The 26,447-nt window shown below is 34.9% G+C and overlaps 1 long non-coding RNA gene across 1 annotated transcript in view; it reads right to left on the bottom strand.

The window, feature by feature from the left end:
• Positions 1-1,711: 1,711 nt before the first annotated feature.
• LOC148942896 (uncharacterized) overlaps positions 1,712-26,447 on the bottom strand; it is a 41,283-nt gene continuing 16,547 nt past the window's right edge. The window contains exons 2-4 of the long non-coding RNA XR_016143109.1: positions 17,290-17,401; positions 7,341-7,451; positions 1,712-1,973 (exon numbers count right to left, since the gene is read on the bottom strand). This is a non-coding gene — a long non-coding RNA (uncharacterized LOC148942896). The remainder of the gene's footprint in view (positions 1,974-7,340; positions 7,452-17,289; positions 17,402-26,447) is intronic.

Raw genomic sequence — 26,447 nt, 5'->3', positions numbered from 1 at the left:
AAATCTTAAAACAAACAAAAATTATGTATTCGCTGTTTTGAAACATATCTATTAAAATGGTTCAAATAGGCTGACTCGTGATACTTTCCCATATTTGTAGAAATCTGAAAAACTAGCTCTTTACTGAAAACTCAGCTTGCTTGAAGTTTTAGAGTATTAGAATTATGTGCTAAAATTTATTGATTTCATGACCTGTGCAAGATTTATAAATTAGTCTTTGTTTTCTGCAGGTTACTTAAGGACTTATCTGCTCCTAAACCTGTTTGGTTGCGTCGTTTTCATGTTTTCAATAATGCGCTAGTTTTTCAGAATTCTACAAATATAGGAAATTACGACGTTTCAATTTATTTGAACCAGTTCTGCAAATATATGTTGCATAAACTCCAAAGCAGTAATTTTGTTGGGTTTAAGTTTTAATTCTATTCACTTCTGCGAGAAAAACTTTTATCTTTAATTAATCTTGTCTAGCTCTAAAAAAAAACAATTGCTCGGTTTATAATGACAACATTAGAAAACTGCCATTTTGTAACAAATTTGGTTTGAAAGTTTCTTAAATAAAATCATATGTTTTATTTTTGAGGCAGACTATGATAGTCTGCTTTATTTGACCTATTGGTATCCTGGAGTGAAAAAGTACAAAATATTAGTATCGCTTCAAAAATACTGTAATTCATTTTCATATTTTGCAAGAGCGACAGGAGAGCTTTTTTTTAGATTTACAAACGAAGAATATTTAGTTCCAATATTTAAACAAAAAAAAAGCTATAATAAAAACAGTTACTGGCTAAACAGCGTGGCATGATTCTTATATGCAGCACATATAACTGAGTTTGGTAGTCCTTGAGCCAGAGGCAGTGCCAGTGAGCCAGAGATCAAACAAACCTATTAGTGCATCTGAGCGAGTAAGGTGTTAGTTTGTTCTAATCATGGCTAGTTTACCATATCTCTAAATCCGACCTCGGTAAAGGTTTAAAATAGCGGTTCTTGTGAAGGAGATGTGCTGGAAGAGAGACATTCTTAGATTGTTAATTTTATGTTCATTTTTTGCTTGTGATTGTTTTTGACACTTCATCCTCAACCCCCTGTAATAGTTTCTTATGTAAAAAAAAACATAAATAATTGATGAAAACTCATTCAAAACCGATAAAAAGGGGAAAAAACAAAGAAATATGATTCTTTGATGCTTGCTGCGTATTATTAAGTGAGAATTCCATATTTTTTTGAAGCTATTTTTATATAGCCTAGGACTATACGCGACCATTATCGGGGGGGGGGCTGGGGATGGAGTGTCGAAAAGCGAACAAAACCATAAAAATGAATACAAAATAACAATCTAAAAATGTGTTTTCTTCTAGCATGTCTCCTTCTAGAGAGCCGCTATTCTAGACCTTATTCGAACCTCTTAAGAGGTTACAAACTGTAGATTTCTGCTAAACCAGTATTTTAAACAAATCTAAAATTAATGAAAACCAATAATAATGAACTGAAGAGCAAAAGAGATATTACGGTCTTATTCTCCCATGTTAAAGTCGCCACTCCTTAAAGCCAATTGCATTATTCCTTAGGCGCATGTCAGAAAATGAGGCCAAATAATCTGGACTTCTTTACCCGTTGTTATAGTAAAGGCTAATTGAGAAGAAAAGAAGTAACTTTGAAAAGCTTGCACTGGTCAGCAAATAATGGTAAAAGAAATATTAGGAATATTTACCTTAATTGGATCCAGCAATAATCTCCTTATTGGTCCCAAGAACTGTCTCAAAACGTTAAGTAGACTGTTTCACACGTTAGATAACAATAAATTGATTTCCAGCACTGAGATTCAATCACATAAGTCGAAGAGGGGTTTCGTCGAAGAGGGACTGTTATTAGCTTTGGTAACCTAGCTTTATGAAGATTTGTCACACTCATACAGCTAGATAACCAAAGAAAAAATCAGCGCCAATCGTAAGTCGAGCTATCGAACACAATATACACTGAAAAGAGAAAGATTGGTTTTAGCTACTGAACCTGAGTTGGGAGTTACTCGGATACTACGCCCAGAGTTGAGCACCAAGTCACTTCATGTAGGCTACCCTTAGCCTACACAGACATTATTGGAGAAACTGAAAGGCTGAAAAGATTTAGCCTTTTAAGAGCGGATGAGCACAAAAGATAGGCTTTTTTTTGCCTAAAAGGCAGTTTTCTTGGCGAAATATTTAAATTTGTACTTCATGGTGCTCAAATAAGACCTTCAATAAACATGTTCAGTGGGATTGGATTGATTCAAACATATATAGCATGTATTTACACAATTGAGCATTAAAAATAGTCAGTTATGTTGATGAAACTATGGGAGTAAAAAAGACTCATTCTCAGCGTTAATTTGGAAAAAAAAGAAAAAATATTCTAAGATGGAGGTGATGAAGTGAAAAAAAGATGGCTGTTATGTATAAGCTGCTTATAATTTTTTGCAGCCAATACCTTCTGAAGTTAATTATGTCGTTTACACCAGGTAGCGCGCTGTGCTTACCAGAAACGTGCCAGACAGTACTTTTCGTCGAAAACTTGAGGCTTCCCTTTAAAACAGGAAAACTTCAATCATTTCTCCTTAAACATGTAATATCATTTGTATGTTTTTATAGTTATCACCCCCCCCCCCATAATATGTTATTGTGTATATGCCTGGCCAGCTGATATTCATATACTTTTTCGTCAGGACCTTGAACACCAGACGAATTGGTGTTTCAAGTAATTGTTTTAAAATAAATGCAATCTACTTGAATTCAGCTGAAAAAACTTGTTCATTCCCAGCTTCAGCAGCTCTTGCTATACCACTGCATCATTCTGGTTTGTAGATAAAAATGCACGATACGATCAAACAGGTGATTTGAAATACTTTGGATGCATCCCAAGACATTCACTTTGCAAGATAAATTATAATTAATAAAAAAAAAAGAAACCGTCTAGGGCAGACAATTCATACCTAAATGCTTTATTTTTCTTAAAAGTATAATGGACGTCAAAAAAAACTTTTTGACCTGTGGACCTACCTTAGGTCTATTCAGACCAGAACACCACGATTTCATAAGATTGATTGATTGATTGCTTAAAAATAATGAATTTTTCGGGCAGTACCACATTCTCATCAGTGTTGCCACATCAAATCATGAAAACAAATGAAAAATCAAACCATAAAAATTTACAGTCCGAACAAATCCAAACATCAGCAATCTGTTGGTTCCCAAAGACAGCTACACCTTCAAAGGAAAGGCATACCTTAGGCTGTTTGGTGTCTTATGTACTTACCAAATTTAATGCTGATTTTTCACCCACATATCTTGTTCTTAACTCAACCCCCGTAACTACAAAAAGTTGCACAGAACTGCGAACAGAGGTCTGTTTGATTAAAAATTGTTCCTGACTTTTTCTAATTTTTTTAAATATATTTTTTCGTGTAGCTATCCACTTAACCAATCAAAACTACCAGATTTATTTTCACTGTCCTTGGTACTTTAAGATGAAAAATTGGCTATTTATAAAAATACAATTTAGACCATACTGGCTATACATTAACGTAAGAAACATACATGACGTGAGTGTACGTTCTCCTTTTGTTAAGTACACTTCGAAAGGTTGGTTGTTTTTTTTGTTGTTGTTTTTTTGCGCACTGAGGACGGCTTGGCAGAGGTCCTTGTCGAAATATTTGCTTGTTTTTGTCTTTATATTTTACCACTGGTTGATAACATTCCTTGTTTTCTCACCTATTTTATTTTATTTTTTCATTTATTATATCCTTTCCCCTCTTTGTTTCTTACGCTATTTACAAAAATTAGAATTTAGAGTGATAAGTCCTAATAAGAGCTTTTTTTTGTAAACTTTTCGTGAAGATAGGTCATTTTTTGCCACCAAATCCGTAGTGAACTACAACTGCACTCCCCAGTCTCCCCTGTAACTTGTATGATAGGCCAAGATACTTATACCATTGGATTCATTAGTTTCAGATAGATCGATACACGAGTCAGAATTATATCAATAATGCCTTTTCTTAAAGAATTATCTAACCTTAAAAGGAGAATTATCTAACCATTAAAGGAGAAAATGTTACGATTTTCAAACACTTTTTCAGGACTTTCTAAAAAAAATAAGTTAATAATATTTTGCAAATGTGAGCTACTGACTAACAGTAAAATTGTCGCCTTACGCTGAAAAATTAGAGCTTTAGAACCGCAGAAAGATAACTTAGCAAAAACTTATACAGGGACTACAAGCCTTAAGCCCATGTCTTTTATTTCAAATTCTTTATGAGCGTCGTGGACTGATCTCTGCCTGCATGGATTGACGCATGGGGTTCGATCCCAGTGACCTCAGAGCCGACGGAGAAGGGGACCCGTCAGTTTCATAGGTTTTTGAGAAATATCTACATATGCCCAATGCGCTACAAATGGCCCAGAAGGTACTATTTATTATGTTATTATCTATTCTATTTTTATGATGACTCAAGCGTAAAGCGACATTTTTTTTATTTTTGGTATGAATTACAGAAGATAAATGTCATCTTTTTTTCAAAATTAATAATGAATATAGCCATAAAGGCTTACATTTTGAAGGAAAATCTTAAAGCCAAGTCGTAACTCAGGGCAATGATTATAACTAATAACAGTGGCGCAATTTTGTAAAAATAGGAGGGGCGGGAGAATTTGACGCCAATTTTTCCAACTCAAGTGAAAGGTGAAAATTAGCCATATAGTACCCATACAGGTAAAAATATACTAAAGAAAACTGGGCCGTTTCTGTGTATGCTTGAATTATGCTGGCTTATCGTAGTTATAACAAGATTTTTGAAAGAAACTAAATTGCAGCTATGGGGGAGGGGGGAGGAAGGGGAAAAACTGAGGTCTGGGAGCGGCAGGTACCCCTCCTCGCTGTCCCACAGCAAATTACGCCTCTGAGTAATAAGATAGGACAGTAAAGTCGATTGCTGCAAATCAAATACATTAACAAAAAACAAATGAGACGAAATAAAAATATTTTTGCCATATAGTAACCGGTTTTGTGACTAAATATGTACGATAGCAAACGGATATAATAGCAGAGAACTAAGAAAACCAAAAAGTATGGTGAAACCACCAATAACATTATCTTTTGTCTATTTTCCTTTTCAATCAAAAATAAATATTTGCAAACTTGCAACCCAAACACATCTTGTTACCAGATCCCATATTCAAAAAAATCGGCACACGAAGTTCGGCATTTTCAAGCATACAGTAAATATATTTTGGGAAATAATTCTGTTGCGCCAACTCCGTTTCCTAATGAAAATCATTGCATTAATCATAACACTGCAATATTTCACATGACAGCTATTCAAACTTTTAGCCTTATGTCAATGTGACAACAGTGGCAAAATATTTCGTTAATCTCCTAGGTCACCTTTTTTTCTTCTTTTTTCTCGAGGACTGACTATGAACGTCATATTTGGCTTTACAACGGATAAATAAATAAAAGATGAAAAATTATCCGATTGTTTCGTTTACAATTTTATGCTCTAAAGTAAAAGGCTTCGTCAAGCATAAAATACTAGTCCCTGTGAAAAATACAATCACGCTCATGACAATGTTTAAATACTTTTCTACTTTTGGGTATAAGGTTTAAACAAGCTTCCAGAACTCTTGGCTCTGACCATTTAAGGTCAAGTTGAAGCTGGCAAACTAATGAGGTTTTATTTCGTTTTATTATGGTCGAAAAGGCCCATGAAGCTATACTACATTGTATTTTATTACTATCTCCCTAACCATCTTCAAGACTTGTCTGACTCTGCTTACTCAAGGTGAGGTTTTATGGTCATTCATCATGATAATTAAAAAAAGGAAAACAAATTGGTTTTATTGTTCAGAGTCAGGAAATATGATATTGTGTATTTATTTGTAAGTGTTCAATTCGGTTTACGGTTTCGCCCATAATTCTTATTAAAAAAAAAAAAAATTCAACTGAAAGTAAGGAGCAACATTGAAACATAAAACGAACAGAAATTATTACGTATATGAGGGGGTTGCTCCTCCTCAACATCTCGTTTTTTACGCTAATGTTTTCTAGTACTCTTATAAATAGCTTCTTATTGATCTAATTAAACGAACAGTGTTTCGGGAGGGTCTTAAAGAATTAAGACAGAATTCAAACTTTAGCGTAAAGAGCGAGATGTTGAGAAGGAGCAACTCTCCTCATATACATATTAATTTCTGTTCGTTTTAAGTAGTAGGATTCTTTGATACACTGAATCTGATGGTGTTATTTTCATTAGGGTTCTATGACTTTTAGGGGGTGTCTCGCCCTTTTTTCGACAATCAGGCAAATTTTCTCAGGATTGTAACCTTTGATGAGCAAGACTAAACTAAATGAAACTTTTATATTTGAAATCAGCATAAAAAACCCATTCTTTTGATTTATCTATTGGTATGAAAATTCTGTTTTTTTTTTGTTTCTGTTACTACTGACCCGAGTCGCTCCTTGCTTATAGTTCGTTACCACGAACTGTTCGATTTCTTTAAAAAAATTAGAAATTTGAATCGTTATATTTGTTTAATTCTATTTATTAGTCTGTACATTTTTATTGTCACTATTTTCGCAGCAGTCTCGCAAACTTAGCTTATGGCGTGATGCTGTAATTTGTTTTTGTTTTTTGACTTATAATAAATTATTGTACTATTGCTGCTAATACTGCTACTAGGAAAGGATTAGGAAGGATATTTTTTTTTCCGGGTGTTACAAAAAAACACATCTAAAATATGGTATTTTGTTACAATTTCATAAGTTGGACAAAACTTTCGAGGGGGGATTCAAAACTTGTAACCCTCTGCCCTTGGATACGGCCTTGGTACTAAGTAGCCTATTTTAATTCGTTTGTACATCCAGCAAAGCTAGCTTAATGAAGCTCAGCGAGGATTCAAAAATAAATTTCCCACTTTTCTTCCTAGATTTACTATAAGATTGCTGACATGTTTGCCAAAGGTCAGCCGTTCTGGGAATATATTTTGCTTGCTTACATAGTTGAGGCACCCCTACGTCTAGGATCATCGAGAAACACAGGAAGTAATTTAAAAATCAGTTTGACTAACTAAACTTGTCATAAATAATTTCTAAGACTACACTCAAGTATCCCAAGATAGAAAAAAAACTGTAAAGAAGAAAAACGAGGAGGTTGAGACCTCCGCTCAACTATCCTCGGTACAAAAAAAAGGGCACCATGAGAAAAAAAATCAGACAAAAGTCTTCAGTACAAAATGGGATCAGAACAGACAACAACATAAATATTAAACAGTAACAAAATTGCTATACTCTCCATTAAAGACACATCAGTCACAGACCTTTCTTCGTGACTCCGCCTTCTTTAGTAATTATGTTGTGGCAGCAACTAAAGCTATCGCTGTGACGCAAAGGGAAACTTCTCTTTCCACGAGCTGTTATGTGTCCCGTTTCTGAAAAAAATTTCGCTACCGTTTAATATTTATGCCGTGAAACAGACCTTAAAAACAAACACACTCAAAAAGGTCGCCTCAAAGCAATGGTGAAAGAGCAACTCAACGCCGCTGCTTCGAGAGGGCCTCTTTTAATTTAGTGTTTGTGTTTTATGTGTGTATGGATTTTATTTGGTTCTGAGGACCTTTATCTGCATTTTTTTTTTTTACTCATGATGTCCTTTTTGCATTGAGGAAGGTTGAGCGGAGGTCTCGACCGAAATATCTGCCAACTACTCTTCCATTTTTCACTGGCTGGAATTATTCTCGTTTTTTCTTCCTCAAAAAAGTTTCTCATTTTGAAAAAAAAAATATTTTTAATAGCTTAAATTTTTATAGACACATCCGTAAGGTAGAATTTAATAGTTCGTTCTTTTGAGATCAATGAGATTCAAGAAATCGATGACGATTGGCTCTCCTGAAATAAGAAATATTGCGATTGGCTTAATATAAAATACATCACAAACTTGCACCAATGAATTTAAAGCCATTTTCACCACGGAATTTGTTTGTTTCCGTCCCTAACTAAAAGATGATATATATGCACCAAGTCTTACAAAAAAAATTAAGATGTTTGCTTTCCTGTGAGCCTACTTTCAGAGGCACAATGTTTTATCTCCGAGATGTGTAATAAAAATCACAGATAATAAGAATTAATACCCTGAAATGGAGAAAAACTTCGTTGTTTAATTTTGTCAAACCTTATACGTGTGAGGCCCGTCCTCAACAAAACCTTCCTTTTTTGAAAATCTCAAAGTTTCTAGACTTAAAATACATTTTTTTTTTTAATTGCAACTTTTTTGTATGTTTTCTAAACATTTGTTTTAAGATATTTAAAGTATCAAGTCTTCAAACTTAAAAAAAAAAAAATATATTGAAACAAGGCACGTTAATGAGCAAGCAGCTTCAAACATATTTCAATATGAAAAAATAGTGTTCGATTGAGGGGCAGCAAAATAATGCCGCCAGTCGCCAGTGCCTGACCTCGATTCTTGGTGAACGTGCTTGGAGCATCCTGACGTTATATCTTGTCAGTCCATTTGTGATATTCGAGGTAATTTGAGGTGACTGACATAACATATATTTGAAAGAAAATTCTTTTGAAATAGAACAAGAAAAAACAAGGAACAGTTGGAGTGACATTTTCAGTTCAAGCCTAAATTAGTGTTTAACTAAAGTGACTTTGAATTTCATTAAGTTTAAAAGTATTTCGAAGACAATCCGTTCAAATGAGTTCCGTACTGAAAGATAGAGGCCGTTTAAGATAAAGAGTAAGTGGGGTGTGTCAAAGACAAGACTCGCAGGCTGGGTCATTTCTAGAGTTGGTGGTCCATAGGGAAAAATTAATTACAGTGCCCCCTCCTGACTCAAATAGAAGGAAAAAAGCCAAATCAAAGTAAAAATTTTTATTGAAGTGGGCAATCCCGCAGCCGTGGCTCCTGGGGCAGCTGACCCAGTTGCCCCCCTCTAGGAACGGCTGTGCCTGAAGGTAATGAATGGTCTTAAGAACATTTAGGCGTGGTATTGGGATCTAAATTAGTACCAATTACATTATATAAAGCAAAAAATGGCTGAACCTGTTAAGTTGATGTAACTATAACAACATGGAAAACCACTTTAGTTATAAGTATGTTTGAGGCGCTTACTAGGAAGAAGTCTTAATAGCTAACTTCAAAAATAAAATTAATCGATCCATTACGGGTAATATTCTATACGCACAGGGTATTTAACTCAAAATTGCAAAGAATGCATTGATTTTGGATAGGTGCAACAAAAATGGGTACTTGCATGATATAGCGACCACACTTTGTTCTTGATGTGTATTAAAACCGGTTTTCTGTATGTACTCGGAGATGATCAGCTTAGTCTGAGTGAGATAAACTAATATGCAGATATTTTTAAATTAAATATTTAATATATACAGTTAGTTAGCTTGGGTATTTAATATAATGCGTTCTAGGCGGTCTGCTTTCCATAATTCTCTGTTGTTTCCATAATTTTGTTAATAAAGTATTAGGCTACATTTTTATCGTATTTTGTTATATTTCAATATGATTAACCTAACTTCACTTCTTGAGTGTGGTCACTCAGGTTACAAAGTATGGTCACTATATCATACAAGTACCCAAAAATATTTTCTTTTCTGACTTTTGAATACTTTATATTCAAATATTATCCACCAAACGCTCTAACACGCCTTTACGGGCACTACAGTCTTCAGTTGGATGTATTTGTTGTTATTTTGCCCCCTGTATCAACTAGTGAAGTCTGAGAAATCCTTCCTTATTAAAAATTAGTCACCTATTTCCCTAAGAAGTATAGGAAGCTTCAATTACTCAGAACTTGTTTTCGTTTTTTAGGGAATGTGTTTATTTTGAACAGCTACAGAAGGGATTAAAGATGACATTATTCACTAAACGGGGTGTTCCGTTAGATCCGCAGATGTTATAAAGTATCTTGTTGTTCATTTCTACTCAAAGCTGTAAAAGCAACATGAAACGACAATTGAAAATGGCGCAAACAGATTGAAAAGCTATTCAAGATGGGGGACTACAAACGGAGTTATAAACATGTCTTGTAAAACGCTTGATAACAAATCTTTGTGACACACCATCAGTGCCCCCCAACTGTGTCAGACGACGGAATTTTGGGGGATTGCGCTACTCTTAGTTTCTTGATAAAATTGAATACAGGTGAATCAACAAGGAGGCAGTTTAGAGTCTCAACGAATAAGAGTGAAGGAAGTACACACGAAGGAGTTGTCTGCTACAACTAGTAGTAGTATTAGAGTAAAAGCTCTCCACGCAGAAAGTAGTCGGGGGACATCATCCTACCCACTTTAGAAGGTGAAAAATACAAATTTACGGCTCAAAAAAAAAATTCCATTTTTCTGGCAAATTATATTCGCTGACAAAAGATTGTTTCACTTTGGTATTGATCAAGTAATATTGCGACTACGCGGAAAGTAGTCGGGGGACGCCATCCTACCCACTTTAGAAGGTGAAAAATACGAATTTACGGGTCAAAAAAAATTCTAGTTTTCTGGCAAATAGATATTCGCCGAAAAAAATTAGTTTCACTTTGGTATTGATCAAGTAATATTGTTGTGAATGCTGGAAGTTTAGAATCTATCAAGTCATTTAATATTAAAACTTGTCCAAGTGGACATGGTCGGATAGACTTCTAAAAGGCTCATGTTGCAAAGTTTTAAGACAAAATTTCAGAAAATAATGTAATCTCAGAGTATCAAAATAATGTCAATACTCAAATTCTGCCTTCAGACAACTTTTAAGCTTCCAAGACTAATCCTACTATTCCGTGAGTGGCATAACTGACACTAGAAGAGATTAGCTATGTTCGCGGATAGTCGACGGGTTTCCCTATTCCGCCACCATCACAGACTACACAATACTCTTAAGGTTAAAGCCAAAAGTCTTACGGTTAAAGCCAAAAATGAAAAGAAATAAATTGTGCTTCAAACAAAGATGGTTTTTTAGCTTTCAAATGTAAAATTGTCTTTGGTCACGTGATTTAACTTCACCAAATATTGGTTTTGGTAATTATTGTTACGAACTGATTATACGAATTAAATCTTATAAACAGTCATGATGATGAGAAAACAGGAAAAAAGAAGAATTAATTTGCATTTTGGTGCTGGAGGAATAAGGTCAACTAAGATGGTCTAATCTGTTTTACTGTAGGCTATAAGTGGATATCTTTGTAGCGTTGTTTGTCATGAAACCAGTGCCACAAGTGGACTAGCTTAGATTAAACCTTACACTTTGTCATTATCATCATCAATTGCAAAATGATTTCAAATGTTTTAGACCCAAAATTTGTCTAGTCACATGAAGTAATTATAAAATTTCTAGTCACATGAACTAATTATAAAATTTGTATGACCAATAGTAATAAGAAGAAAAAAGGAAGTCTTAAAATTAATGCTCATTGCAGCGAAGACCGTGATCAACCATCATGTTTTATAAGAATTTCGATGCATTAGACTAGTCGGTACTTTCCCATTATATGGGCCTTTACAAAGAAACCAGTCACGAAAAACCCGTTTTTTACTAGTTAATTCAAGACATCGCTATAGAGTAATGAAATGCATAGCGTGGTTTACATTGTGTATACGATATTTAATTATTTTTTGGGGGGGGGGGGGTGGTTAGGGGGGAAGGTACCTAGGTTAAGTAAGGATACGTATTTAATATATGCAATGCTTTACCCCTCCCCCTAATATGCAAATATATAGCCCAAATTTATTTTTAAACAAGCCTATTACATATTCATCCTACTTTATTTTATTTCATTAGCATTAACCAAACTTGACTTTTTTGAAAGACCCATATAATGGGAAAGTACCGACTAGTCTGATTGAAAACATTAAGAAAAGCTCTGTCTCAAGCGCGGACTAATAAAACAAGACGCTGTTGATTATACCGATATCAAATAAGGTAAGGCTGATAACCAAATGGCCCATTGTAAATCAACAGGTATTTCCTACTAGTTTTTGGGAGTCCTTGGTCCTTGGTCGCATAGAAAGTGGTAGTTGATATTATGCTTATAAGAAGAACAGCCATTGATACTAGTGATTACGCAGAAGCCACTAGTTGATACAGCTGGGTCGATAAATATAATTATGAAATATTCGAGCGGTACCCCACTTTCCGTCTCCTGGTGTAGGCCTACATGCTCGTAGCGCCACGTGTGCCAGTCCCACCACGCATGGCAGTCCTTAGATGGTCGGCTTAGTTCTGCCACGCTTGGCACACTTTCGCCGCACGGAACACGTCACTCTGGTGTGCTTGATTTCTGAAAGACCATAACTCCCCGTATGCATTTAGCTCATTATTAGCGCATTTAGCTCATCATTTTACATATAGCTCGACTATTTGTGCATTTTTTTTTTTAATTTTACCTCCCTCACCTCCATAAGAATCGCGTACGTACCTGAAGTATCCAATGTCTGTCCTTGTGTAAACACTTCATTGATCATTAAAATGGGAACAGAAAAGCTTCTTTTTTTCTCTCATCTTTTTTGTACAAGAAAATAAGCGGGCACCTTTCATTTGAAATTTAAACGTCCGCTGAATACTGTGGGCACCAGGTGTTTAATGTGCTCGAATTTCACAATCAAGATTACCAATGTGCAATGCACGATTACCGGTTACCCTTTTGGTAGTCAAGACCCTATTATCAGATGAAGAGGCTTACGGCGAGCAATGGTCAATTGCTTTGCTCCTTATTATACAAGATGAATAATTCTCCTAGCATCTGGTGTCTTTATTTATCACGTTTTCAAAATGATTCTGGAAATTAAGTTCAAAGGTAGTCACTAAGATGAGTATTTCAGAAACGTATCAAAAATATGTTTATCTGCATTTGTTTCATTTGTAAGGGTTGTACTAACATCTTGACGGGTTCAAACCCCCTCCCCCCCTGATACGGCCTTGGCTGAGCCACTCGAAAAAATCTCAGCCGTTCAAATTGAGATATTTATTTTTAAGTTGGAGAATGGTTTTAAAATTTTCTACTTCGTTCTTTGTATTTGAGCTGTTATAATTTGCCTAAATTGGTTTTTACTAATGTGTGTAAATTTATTTATACAGCCAATTTCCTAAGAAGACAGCTAAAAATAGTGATCTGGTAAAGTAAAATGGATTTAAAGAATGAAATAAATATGTAATAGAACAAAACAATAAAATAAACTTAAAGAATAAGAGTTAAATAGATATGAACGTTAGTCAATCATTCATATTAAGTTTGCACCAAGTAAAGAGATGCCACTAGATACGGTTGTTTGGCATGAATATACATTGCTACTAACAACCTGTTTTGTAAATAAGTTTCAGCCGATCTGTTTCTTTGCCCTGTTTTTACATTTCTTGAAATTGTTTCTTTCTTGTAGAAGAACATTTAAAATGATAGAGGTTGTTTTAAACCACTCCAGGATATTAACAAAAATATTTTACAGTTATTTATCTACCTGATTCTAGTGCATCGAATCCTGATTTGAATGTCACATTATTCTGTAATCAGAACCAGGGCTGCCACTCTTGGATTTAACTTTGTCGTTAATATTTATATTGAGACTGTTACAGTATTATTTAGTATCCCTGAACATTGAAAATTTTCGCAAGTGAAACATGGGTATATGGCAAAAATCAGTAGAAGCTCTGTTGTGAACACTAAGCCGTTAGTGTTGGGCGATAATTTGATCAAACGATATATCGAAATATCGATATTTTTACTTTCGATATTCGATAATCGATATATCGATTTCAATATTTCTGATCAGTTTTTATTCAGATTAACTCTTGGCTTTGCAAAGTTAAAAAAAAATTGGGTACTTATCTGTTAGCCACTACACACTCGAGAATCTGAATCTATAAAATCATACAACAACCGGTTTATTGCTGTTTGTATACGGAGACAAATAGCTTCGATTCAGTGGAAAACTACATTGTAGCTATGTTTTAATAAATATTTAGTTGGTATTTTGGTTTATTTAGGTTAGGTTACTTATTGCATGCAGCCCCGCTATACTTAACCCCCGCCCCACCATTCCCCAAGTGTGCAAAAATACACCCCAAAATATATATATGATTTATGATTTTATATGAATATTTTTTTTACATATGAAAAAAGATGATTGATATCGAATCTACACGGGCCAAAATTAATCCTTCTCTCCTTTGGCGTTTTCTGCCCTCTAAAAGCGATGAGTCTTTATTCGCATCTGCTATCCCTGATTCTGAATGGTACGCATATTATAGATTCAATATATATTATTATATTATTATTATTATATCCTATCTATTTCCCAAGCATAGCGGTTGTTTCTACCCCGTACCTGTAGATCCAAATTCTCGAATGTGTACTGGCTGATAGAAAAGTACCGTTAATTATAATAAAAGTGTATTTTGCAAAATTTTTTAAACTTTGAATAATATAAAATCAAGCAATAAGAACAAACTTCGATTACAAGAGTGAATATCAGAGAAATCTAGACTTTAAATTACTCGGGCTCAAGATAAAGAAAGATGACCTACTGGCTACTTCTGGCTATTCAAACTCAGCGACATGTCAATGTTTTTTCCCTGAGCATTTGTTCTACCTTTCAGTGATTAAATAAAAAAAAAGAAAACAGGTTTTTTCAACTGAAAGTAAGGTTCAGCATTAAAACTTAAAACAAACAGAAATTATTCCGTTTATGAGAGGGATGCCCTTCATATACGTTTTTCCTAGTATTTTAAAAACAAGCTTCTTATTCTAATTAAATAGCCCTTGTGTTTCAGGAGTTGTTTTTAAATAATTGGAACTCTTTAAAGGAGGGGGTAACTCCCCTCGCATACGGTAGGATTTCTTTTTGTCTCAAGTTTCAATGTCTCCCTAGTTTCCGTTGAAAATTTTTTTTTTTTATTTAATTTTTGTTTTTTTTCATTTAATACCAGGAAATCATCACTACAAATCCGTCCCTGCTGAAAATTCCACCCAGATATTTTCTTGTGGACAATTTTGCCTAGAAATTTCTCTTACGCCTATTTTCATTTAAAAAAAAAAGACTTGTCTTTCATTTAATTTTTGATCTTTTTCAAATCATGCCGGAAAACTCCTTCAACAGGAAATTTTTCATTGAAATCCCATCCTCCGAATGGAAAGTTTCTTCCGCGGAAAATCCTCTGATGAAGAATTTCTCCCGCAAAAAATTTCCACATGGAGAATATCTCCTGCGAAAAATTCTGCCACGAAGAATTGCTCCCACTGAAAACTTTCCCATGGAAAATTTCTCCCGTGGGAACTCCCTCCCTCCCACAAAAAAATCTCCCAGGCAATTTTAACCTCTGAAAATTTACCCCGGATAATATCCCCGGAACATCTCTAGATGTTAAATTGAATCGGCAAAGAGAAAGTAAAATAAATTTGATATAAGAGTTCTGGCAAATTCTCCCGTGTAATATTTCTCCTTATAAGTTCATCTTCGAAAACGTCCCTGTCCATGAAAATGTCTCCCCGCGGAAAATCACCTAGCGCAAACGGACCCACCTTAATCATGTCTGTTTACTTACAAATAACAGAAACTATATGTCAACAGCAAACACAATTAAGAACTTATAGCCCTTTCCCCTGGCCCCATGGGGGGATCATAACAATTTCCTCGGAACATCTCTAGATCAAAAATTGAATCGGCAGAGAAACATTATGACGAATTTCGTATAGGAGTTATGACAAATTCTCCGGTGTAAAATTCCCCCTTGTTAGTTCAGCCCCGGAAACTGCCCTGCCCATGGGAAATTCTACCTGTGGAAAATCCCCCCACCGAACAGTTCCCCTCCCCTAAAAAGGCCTGTTTACTTACAAATAAAAAATACTATACGTAAACAATAGGCAAATTCATAACTTAAAGCCCTTTCCTCAGGTTGCGGGGAGTCAGGTTATCTCCGGAGGAACATTTTTTCGATCTTTCAACTATGGTGAACAAAATGAATATCTCAAAATTGGGATCGGGTGTTTTCAGAGAAAAAGGGTGTGGGAGGGGGGCTATTGGCTCTCCAATATCTCGAGTCACTTTAAAAGGGAACTAGAACTGTTATTTTCTTTTGAACGAGCACTTTCCCAACATTCTTGGGCCTTTGAATTGATGCGATCACGCTGGCAAAAGAAAGAGGAATAAATAAACATGCATCCGTGATTTTTATTCTGAAAAAAAATACAAAATTCTACATTTATGCTGACGGGAGGTTAAAATCTTTACAAGTAGGGTTCCATGATATGCTGAATCTGATGGTACGCTTTTCTTTAAGATTCTTTGACTTCTTGGGGGGTTTCTCCCCTTTCCCAAAAATCACGCAAATTTTCTCAGGCTCGTTTCTTTTGATGGGAACACTAAACTGAATGAATCCCATATATTTGGATTCAGCATAGAAAACCAATTCTCTTTTATATGAGCAAGGCTTATCAGCTTAGAAGGCATTAATACAGCCAAGGCCTTTTGGAGGTTCTCAGCAACATTTGGAAGTCCTCCTGACTAAACGTATTTTGAGTTTGAGAACAGGCTATGCCAACTTATGGATACAGGTAAGTATGCTGTGTATCAGCATGTATGAGTCAATGGAGTAAATACATCATTGTTCTTCTTCTCGCCCATTTCCCAAACAATTTTCTATGTTGGATCTTTTCTGCAGGACGTTTACCAGTAGCAGAAAAGGCCGAAAATAGTCAAATATGTTCAAATATCGTTTTCGATATCGATATTTTCGTTTCGATATTCGATATCGATATTTGCTCTGATAAATAGATATATCAATATCGATATTGAATATCGCCCAACACTGTAAGCCGTATTTACAGAGTAATATGTTGCTTTACCAGTGTCTCTGCTGAGGAAAGTACAGAGCTGAAGTACATTCTAATTTTATCCCCCAAGGAGTAGACACATCCCCTTTTTAATGTATATTATTTGAGTGACAATTTGTTAACATTAAATCCGCGCATAAACTAGTCGCTAAAGAATCTCCTTAATTCAACACCCCCTTCTTCTGAAATAAGTATATTTTAATTCAGCGTATTTTTTAGCTCACGTGTATGGGAATCTTGAAAAGGGTACCCCGAAAGGGGTAGACGTACCCTTTTCAAATCCACTTTAAAGCATTTAAATGGAATCCCTAGAAAATTTATGAGATGTCATACACTTTTTCATGACAAGATGGGCTCCCTCAGTGTAGAGTATTTTGGTCTTTGAAATGAAAAATACATTATTTACGTATTACTTTGCCTATTCAAGTGGTTAACTTACTTTCATTTAAGGTTTCATCAATGGGTCTCAAGTTGTTTTTCCTCACTTCAGAAGCAGGTGTCTTCTCACTCCGAATCTAAAGTATTCACTTCAATGTGCTGTATTCATGTGCCTGTAATTTAATGAAAAAAAATGTAATTTCTTAATATCGGAAGTTATTGCTGGCCTACTAAAAGTACTATCAAGAAAAGGATGGGCTGAACTTTGGTTTTTGTCCAAAATTAAGTTATAATCGGCTGTTAAACAGTGATTAATAGTCAAATGGTGGGCTGTAGAAAATGACCGGACTAAATAGAAGAAAATACAGGAAAAAAAATTCCAATGTGATTTCAAGTAAAGATAGATACGAAAAATTCAAAATGCTTACAAATTCAAATATTTGTAGGAGGTAGCTAAGTCTTATTTTTGACTGGCATATACGACCTATATGTCGTTAATCTACAGTTTGAAAAAAATGCCTGATTGGATAAAAAGCTTGCCGTGGTAGTCTTACATACCGGGAAGATCAAAAGACCAGAGAATTATTTAGGATGGTTTCTGGAAATGAGTGAATGCTTTGAAACAGCAAGAAGGTCCAAGTCCGATCCCCCTGCGTACTTCCTGGAATACTTCCATATCTTAACGAACTTAGGAATATTTGCGTGGAAGGGGGGCTAATTAAAATAAGGAAAATCATAAGTTATAACAATACTGGAGGAGGGGCATGGCCGTAAAGGCTCATATCATTGCGTACGTTCCTAGTTGTTTCGGTTTTGTGTTGGGAGAGCTTTAACAACTCATTGGTGACTCATTTGCACTCACTTGGTAAGGAGTTTCATATTTTGATATCAAGTTTTCTTCCTTGTTTTTTTTTAGTATTATTGGGAGTCTTACCTCTTTGTTCATTTTAAAATTTAGTTCTGTTTGTCACATTTTTCACTATTCCTGTCAGTTTGATGGACGTGGGGTTATGTTCGTTTTTTTGCAATTATTAATTTATGAGTAAACAAATAAATCACTGCACTTTTGAATAGATGCAGGGACTTCAGATAGGGATAGCAGGGGGGGGGTCAACCCTCAAGATTTAAAAAAACATTCAGTATTTTAGATTTTTTGGTACTTGTGTATTATACGGGCCCACAAAAGAAGTCAAGCTTGGTTAATGCTAATGAAATATAATAAAATAGGATGAATATATAATAACGTAGAAACAAATTTGGGCTATATATTTGCACATTAATGGGAGTGGGGGGGGGGGGTTAAACCATAGCATATATTAAGTACGTAACACAACCTAACCTAGGTACCTCCCCCCCCAAACCCCAAAAAACAGCAGTTTAAATGTCGTAAACGCAATGAAAACCACGCTTTGCATTCCATTTCTCTATTGCAAATACCCGTTTGGTGGGTTTCGTCTCTCGTCTCCTTGATACATTATATACCGGTGGGCCCGTATAATGCACAAGTACCGATTTTTTTTGGAGGGGGGGGGGATTTTCATTAGACAATTGGAAAAAACAAAACTGCCCTCTTAGATCTTAAAAAAAAATTTGCCCCCCCCCAGTTCCCATAAACTTAGCCACTGGGTAAATGGTGAACCGAAGCCGTCCCAGCATTTAATTGAAAGTAATAATGACTAGATATTTGATTCACAATCAACTTCTTGCTTAAACTCATACTATTTTCAAATCAACCGTTCCCTAGTTGACAACATAATGGTATATTCAAACCGTACGGGAAAAATATAAATCTACTTATCTTGATTGCCACAAGCTTATAAACTGACTGACATTTAATTAAGGAAATTATTATCCAACTTAAATTACTGATCATTGTCAAGTATTTTATGACTTTCAATCAAACAGACGATTAGGTCCACTCCATTACAATAAATGATGGAAAATTAACCTAATACAACCCAATTTCACGCGGAAAACAAAGCAGTTTGAAGTCTACTTCTTATTGGACATTGATAAGGATAAAAAAAGCGTGGCCAAGCTTCAAATGCCTTGGTTTTTCAGTCAATATTTGTGAAAATTTTCCCTAGCCGGTCATATAAGTCAGTTTTGCTTTCCATTGAATGTTGGCAACATCAATTTCCCATAACCAATATTCTGGAATTTTCAATTTTATAAATTATTGAAATTATAGTATTTTCTTTTTTTTAGCTGGATAGTATAAATTTATAATATTTTTTTTCTTTTTCTTAGATTTGTTGCGTATTTCTTTTACGACTTATGATGTTACTAAAGAATCGTAATTAAGTATGTTTAGCATAATTTACGTTTGTGTATATTGTCCAGTATTTATATTTGTATGTTTTCTTACATTTTATATGACCAGTTTGTTGATTTAATTTTCTTCATGCTCGACAATTTTGGAGGTTAATAAAATGTTTGGATTTTGTTAGACAGTAGAATTTCATGGTGTCACAATTTTATGCACGTATGTATTAATAGCTGACTACAAGAAAGGTTGAAAGGTTCAATAAGTCCTATAGATTAAGATCCGTGTTCCAGCTAATACTGCGAAAAGGAATAGGAAACAAAACGTTCAGGAAAAAAACAAAATCAATATTTAAAATAAGCTCCATAAATAGTGTAAAATGCGTAACGTTCAATTGCTAAAGTTCAATAATGTTCATGGGATGGGGACAAAATATAATAAAATTATTATTATTATTATTATATATTTTATTATCTAGAAGGGGTAGATTTCTCGCTTTTTTCAACTATTAAATGAAGATGCTAAAAAACGACACTATCCAATAAAACTACCCCAAAAGCGGTATTTTTTTACATCTAGTGGAAGGAGGAAATCTAAAGGCCATAGTCCCCCGCCAATCGGTGTCAATGTAATGCATTGCCACAAATAAACGGGATAGAATGTTCCATCCAAAGTGACCCAAATTGGGAGGTGGCATTCTCCCCCTAGGTTTTTTACTCCCGCCTCTTATGGATTTTTAGAAATAGCTTTTTAGGTATTTTCATTGAAAAATGTCCTTTGTATTTTAATTGAAGAAATGCCCTCCCCCCAAGATCTTAAAAATACACTGCATCCCCCCCCCCGGATTTCCATAAATTGGTGCTGCTGCTCACCCAGTGTGTGTATTTCGGAGTGAAGTGCAGATCCACGGTTTCATATCACATCTTCATTTTAGACGGTAAAATCAAAACTTGTTAAAACTCAAAAAGCAAGTTTTGAAGAATTAGACTCTGAAATTGCTAGATTACACAGAAAAATGTGTCATGAATAAATAGAAAGACAATGTACGAACATGACAGACAAATCTTAGAACAGTGAAATTAGATGAATCAGAATTCTAAGATAACACACCTATTTAAAATGTATTATTTTGCCAGCAGCTTTGGACCATGTTAGAAAAACAGATATGATTCATTCTATTCAAAAGTATTATATTATACTATAATTACACAGTATAAACAATGTTATATATATAATACAATATGACGAGAACAAGAAATGAATCACTCATTTCTGAGTGAGATATTAAGTCCTATTAACGAATAAGGTCTACTAGACATAGAACTCCAACACCTTTAACGTCAATTTTAAAGGAACCCTAGCTTTTGGCTGACTTCTTCAACTCCTTGCCCTATGTACTCCACATAACCATGTCCAGTTAAAATATGCCTTATAAGCAATTTTAGAGGAACTTTTCTATTCATAATTAACGTCGATTTATTCCTTTCATCGATACGTCACTTATGCGTAGCGAGATATACAGCCCTGTTACGAACTCAGCTTGAATAAATTTGTATGTTTTTATTTGCTATTATCCTGATATAGGTACATGAAATAAATTCATCTTCCGAACACAGATTAAGAGATTATCCGCTCTTTCCAATGTGGTGCAAATCATATAGCACCGTGTGTGGTATATTATAGCCGTCCAGAGCATTTTAATGCCATGCGTGGCACACCTTTCCCACGCATGATGCTTACCCCTTGGTGTACACTAATTTTTTAACTGGGCAACTCCTTGATGTGCATAGTTCAGTCTTTTGTCAAGTAACAATTCCGTGACTCATACTAACAAATAAAAGTTGATTTGTCATACCGTCGCAGCATATCTAAAGGCTGGTAGTAATACATTGCCATCCGATGGCTACAATGTACGGCAGTAAATTAAGAACGTCTACCCATGCTTTCAATTTAATTCACTTCAGTTAAAATTCGTCTCTTAAATTATGTAGCACTATTACTTTTATTTAGAACTCTAACAAGTACTTTCCTGGTCACGATCAGCAGTGGCCTGGCCAACGAGCCAGGTCACGCTCAGAAATTTCATTACAAATGTTTTTTCATTATCACCTTAATTTAGTATGCGCAATTTCTCCTAAAATACTTTTATCCATCTTTCAGCTGCTTTCTTGCCGTCAATTTTTTTCTTCTTTTTAACAAAGCCCAAGTTTACCTAGGAGGTCGCATATATTTGTATAGCCAGCCCTATAAAAAACTTGCGAATAAAGTAGGATTTGTATTTCGAGAAAGCTGTCTTCGAAAAGCGAACTTGAAAGATTGTGCGAAATGAAAAGCAAAAATATACAAAGGGGGAAAGCACAAATACCTAAAATTAAATAGCACAAATATGGTACCTGGAGCGGATATGACTTTAGAGAAGAAATAACTTCAATTCAAATCCTTTAATTACAATATTATATAACACTTAACGTTAATCCAAATGGCTGTCCAAAGAAAGCCATGAAAGCACTTGATACTGGGTGACCAAGTATATAACAAACAATTAACAAACAAAACCCTTAACAAATGAACAAAAATAAGGAAATAAAACAACCGAATTATGGCCAATCTCTATTCATAAAAATAAATATAATAACAATGGATAATGATAATCAAAACCCAAACAGAGAAAAGAAAAGGAAAAAAAACATCAATAAGCCAAGACCCAAAACAAAGGTTTTCATTTTAGTTTTAAATAAACCAAGGTGTTCCGCCGCCCGAATGCTCTCTGGAACATATTCCAAACCTTTAGGACCTAGATATAACGAATACAATGTAATACTGAAATGAATCGTCCCTGTCAATGCTGAAGGTCTGGACTAGGAGGATCAAATCATGATTGAATACATATGGCCCTGCTTATCCTCCATTTGAAATCAGAGTAGCAAGCAATTTTTAGCAATCATCTAAGGACATTGCACTCAAACTGGCAACCAATCGCTTTGAAAGTTGTGAATTGTGTTATCCATGCTATGGTAGTTGAGGTTTTTCCGCCATTGTACACACGTTGGGGAGCTCCAGGGCCAGAACCACCTCCAAACATTTCTTGGAGGACTGAACCCCTAACTGAAATGCTGTAAAAGGGTCCAGAGAATTTCTAAATGCTGATTGAGTGTTCTCAGATAGGCTGAAACTCATTATGAGCTATAAGAAAGAACGAAACTTAGCCCAATATACTAAGAGAATCAGAAATTCACTAGAGGGACCTTCGGTAATTTACCCTGAGAAGTAAGGGACTAAAACTACTTGTTCTGTTGACAGTGTAGCCTCTGGTGACTTCATTGAAAAAAAAGAAGAAAATTCCAAAAAAAAATTGAACTGCAAGATAAAACTGAGCTTTCTCTGTAACTGATTTTTGTCAAATATAGTCAAAATCCAGACTGCTCAGAAAAAGCCAAGTAACCTAGTCAACTTTATGCTGATAGGCCTACTGGTGAGACAATTCTGCTCTCTACCCCCTCCTGCTTCCAAGAGTACCTGAAAAGAGAAGTATGCTACAATATAGGTAGAATAAAAAAAGAAATAAAATCGCCATACGCCAGATGACGTTGGTGATTATTCTTTTCGACACTAGCGCCAGTCCCCATACTTAAAAATTTGCCATGCTCTTTGCCCGTGTCTTCCGTAACTATTAAGCCAAGTTCACGTCTTTGACGTCCATTCCAGTAAACAGCATGTAATAACTTTTTTCGCTTCACTCATTCCTTTTGAGGCATCAAATTTCCTATCTTCTCATGTTAGTTTTGGCTTCACATTCCATGAAAGTAGCAAGACTGGTTGCGAATGACTAAGAAAAATGAAGCAATCTCTTGGCATTGCTCTGGTATTTACGCTCGTCTCAACTGCTTGTAAAATTACATTATGTATGGGTTTTGCATATTAAGGCCAAGACAGACGTGGTGTTTTCATGAGGGCAAAGCTCAATGAGCCCGATTACAAATTAAAGATAGCCATTCATTTTATTAGAAGAAATATAATATATCACCATCATTGTTTGAATAAGGGTTCAAAATCTGGCATTCTGACCTCTTCCAATACCGTCTTTTTTAAGAGTTAAGATTTCTACAAGTCACTAGAACAGTCTGAGATCACCAGCAAAGACTTTTTATCATGGGGCGAGAGAAGAGCCAACAATTTTCAACATAGTAAGACAACAAGGACTGTTATTGCATATTATAAAGAAAACTGGTCCTTTTTATTCACAATAATCTTCCTACATTCTGTCTATCCAAATTTCCTTTCCGGTTATCCTATTGTTTTCTGATTTAGCTTAAAATAACTTGACAAACAAAATGAATAATGACGTAGGCCTACCTAATTTTACACATATACGTCACTATCTTCCGCTTCGTAGTTCCCTATCAGAAACAAATCATCTATGAAGAGAGATTCCCCGACAAGTCTATTGTAAATTTCTTTTAAGTACTAAGCCCAAACTTAATAGAACGTATGTCTAAAGCTCACATCATATTTTTATAATTTCATAGGAAAATAATGAAGTTTTCGAGAGAATAGTTTAAGACAGCCGTCCGATATTTGTAGCCTCGGAGAAAAACTGCAATCGATATAAATCAATTTAGTTCACCTCGAATTCTCATTAAATGTCAAATTTTTTATTTTAACATAGACATTTTATGATCGAGCCACATCATCGTCGCACCTGAGCCACTCTAGCCAAGTGGAAGGCACACTGGACTTTGCAATCATATGTCATTCGGGGACGTGGGTTCGAGTCATGGTGTCGCCCATCTCAAGTCTTGGCTTGGAATGGGGGGGGGGGGGGGGTCGTTGGTGACTACAAACTCAGCCGCCAGGGGTGTTGAGGCAATGAGCCTTTGAGACCTGAGCCTCAATTCAGTCCTGTTTGACCCACCGCCAATACAGTTATAATTACAAATCACATCTCTGGATATAAAAAAAACACAACAGATTTACGATAACATGTTGTCTTTGTTGACGTCAAACTAGTGTCACGGAAGTGGAAAATAGACATGGCAAAAACACAGCTTGAAGTCAACATCAGTATTTATGCATTCCCAAGTTTTGTCTACTAATACTATATTTGTATCTTTTGTAAGTGCATCATGCACACGGAAGAACTTATACTAAATGCTTCCATATTTACTAATTAAAAGAAAAAAATGTGCTTAATATATCCAATCAAATTGCGCCGCAAAAATGCAAAATTTGCGCTTGAAAGTTGAACATAGATCTACTCACTAAATCAGACTCACGAAACATTGTTGGCGTTGTAATTGTCCGTAATTTCGATCCTTAAGTGTGATTAAATAAAAAAAAAATAAGTTTTTTAAACTGAAAGTAAGGAGCGACATTAAAACTTAAAACGAACAGAAATTATTCCGTATATGAAAGGGGCTGTCCCCTCCTCAACGCCTCGCTCTTTTAGCTAAATTTTTTTATTTTTTTAAAAAATATAGTTTTTATAAATATTAAAAAATTATCGTAAATATAGAGGAGGTGTTGTTGGGAACGTCCCTTAAAAATAATTAATAATTTCTTTTCTTTTTATTTTTAAAGGCCGCTCCTCTCTTTCATTTAAAAAAAGTTTTTTTTTTAATTTAATTTCTGATCGTTTTTTGGTTAATGTAGGTTTCATTTTGGCTCGCCGTCATTGGATAAGTAAACAAAATTTGCATAAAAATTTCACTCTTCTTTTTCTAAATGGCTGTCTCTAAATTTGGTTCTGACGTAATTTACAAATTAACTTACGTAACGAACTTCTATATTCGTATATTTTTCTTCTGGCAAAAAATACAAAGTTGCAGATTTTTGCAGATATGTGCTTGAAACCTATGTTATAGGGTTTTTTGATACGCTGAATCTGACGGTGTGATTTTTATTAAAATTCTTTCGCTTTTAGGGGATGTTTCCCCCCCCCCCTCTTTAAAAAATCAGGTAAATTTTCTCAGGCTGGTAGTCTTTGATGAGTAATACTAAACTTAATAAAATTCATATATTTAGAATCAGCATTATAAGCCCATTCTTTTGATATATTTATTGACATCAAAGTTCCGTTTTTAAAACTTTCGATTACTATTGAGCCGTATCGCTTGTTTTTTTTTATTTTTTTTTATTACGTATATATTATTACGCATATGAGGGGGTTTTCCCCTTATTCAATTCCACGCACTTTACTTTAAAAGCTTAAAAAAAAATTAATTCACAAACACAAGAATAAAAAATACCGTTTGATTATAATATATATATATTTTTAAAGAAATAAAAAAAAAAACTGTAGCGTAAAGAGCGAGGTATTGACTTGGGGGAGAACCCCCTCTTATACGAAATAATTTCTGTTCATTTTAAGTTCTAATGTTTCTTCTTACTTTCAGTTGAAAAAACTTGTTTTTTTAATTTAATTTCTGATCGTTTTTTAAATAATGCTTGGAAATCCGGCGCCCCCTTCATAGAAATGTCCCTTACCCCAAAGAAACATCCTCCACGGAAAGATTCTCCCGAGTAACCCCCTCCTCCAGCCGCCCCTCCCACCAGAAAAAAATTCTTCCTGAAAATGTCTATATACTTCCCAATAACCAATACAATATGTAAGCAATGGGCAAAGTTCATAACTTGCAGCCCTTCCCCTGGGAACTGTGGGGGATTAAGTCATCGTAAATAACATGTTTATTAGATTTTAGATTATGCTGAAACAAATGGCTATCTCAAAATTTTAATTGGTTGACTTTGAGAAAAAAATGAGCGTGGGAGGGGGCCTAGTTGCCCGCCATTTTTTTTGGTCACTTAAAAAGGGCACTAGAACTTGTAATTTCCGTTCCAATGATCCCTCTTACGATATTCTAGGACCACTGGGTCAATACGATTACCCCTGGAAAAAAAAAAAAAACAAATAAACACGCACCCGTGATCTTCTTCTGGCAAAAAATGCAAAATTC

The sequence above is a fragment of the Artemia sp. Qi Xiang Cuo genome, chromosome 16 (assembly GCF_049724085.1).
Source record: "Artemia sp. Qi Xiang Cuo chromosome 16, ASM4972408v1, whole genome shotgun sequence".
In the NCBI taxonomy this organism is placed as follows: Eukaryota; Metazoa; Arthropoda; class Branchiopoda; order Anostraca; family Artemiidae; genus Artemia; species Artemia sp. Qi Xiang Cuo.
This window is presented reverse-complemented; position numbering and strand designations above follow the sequence as displayed.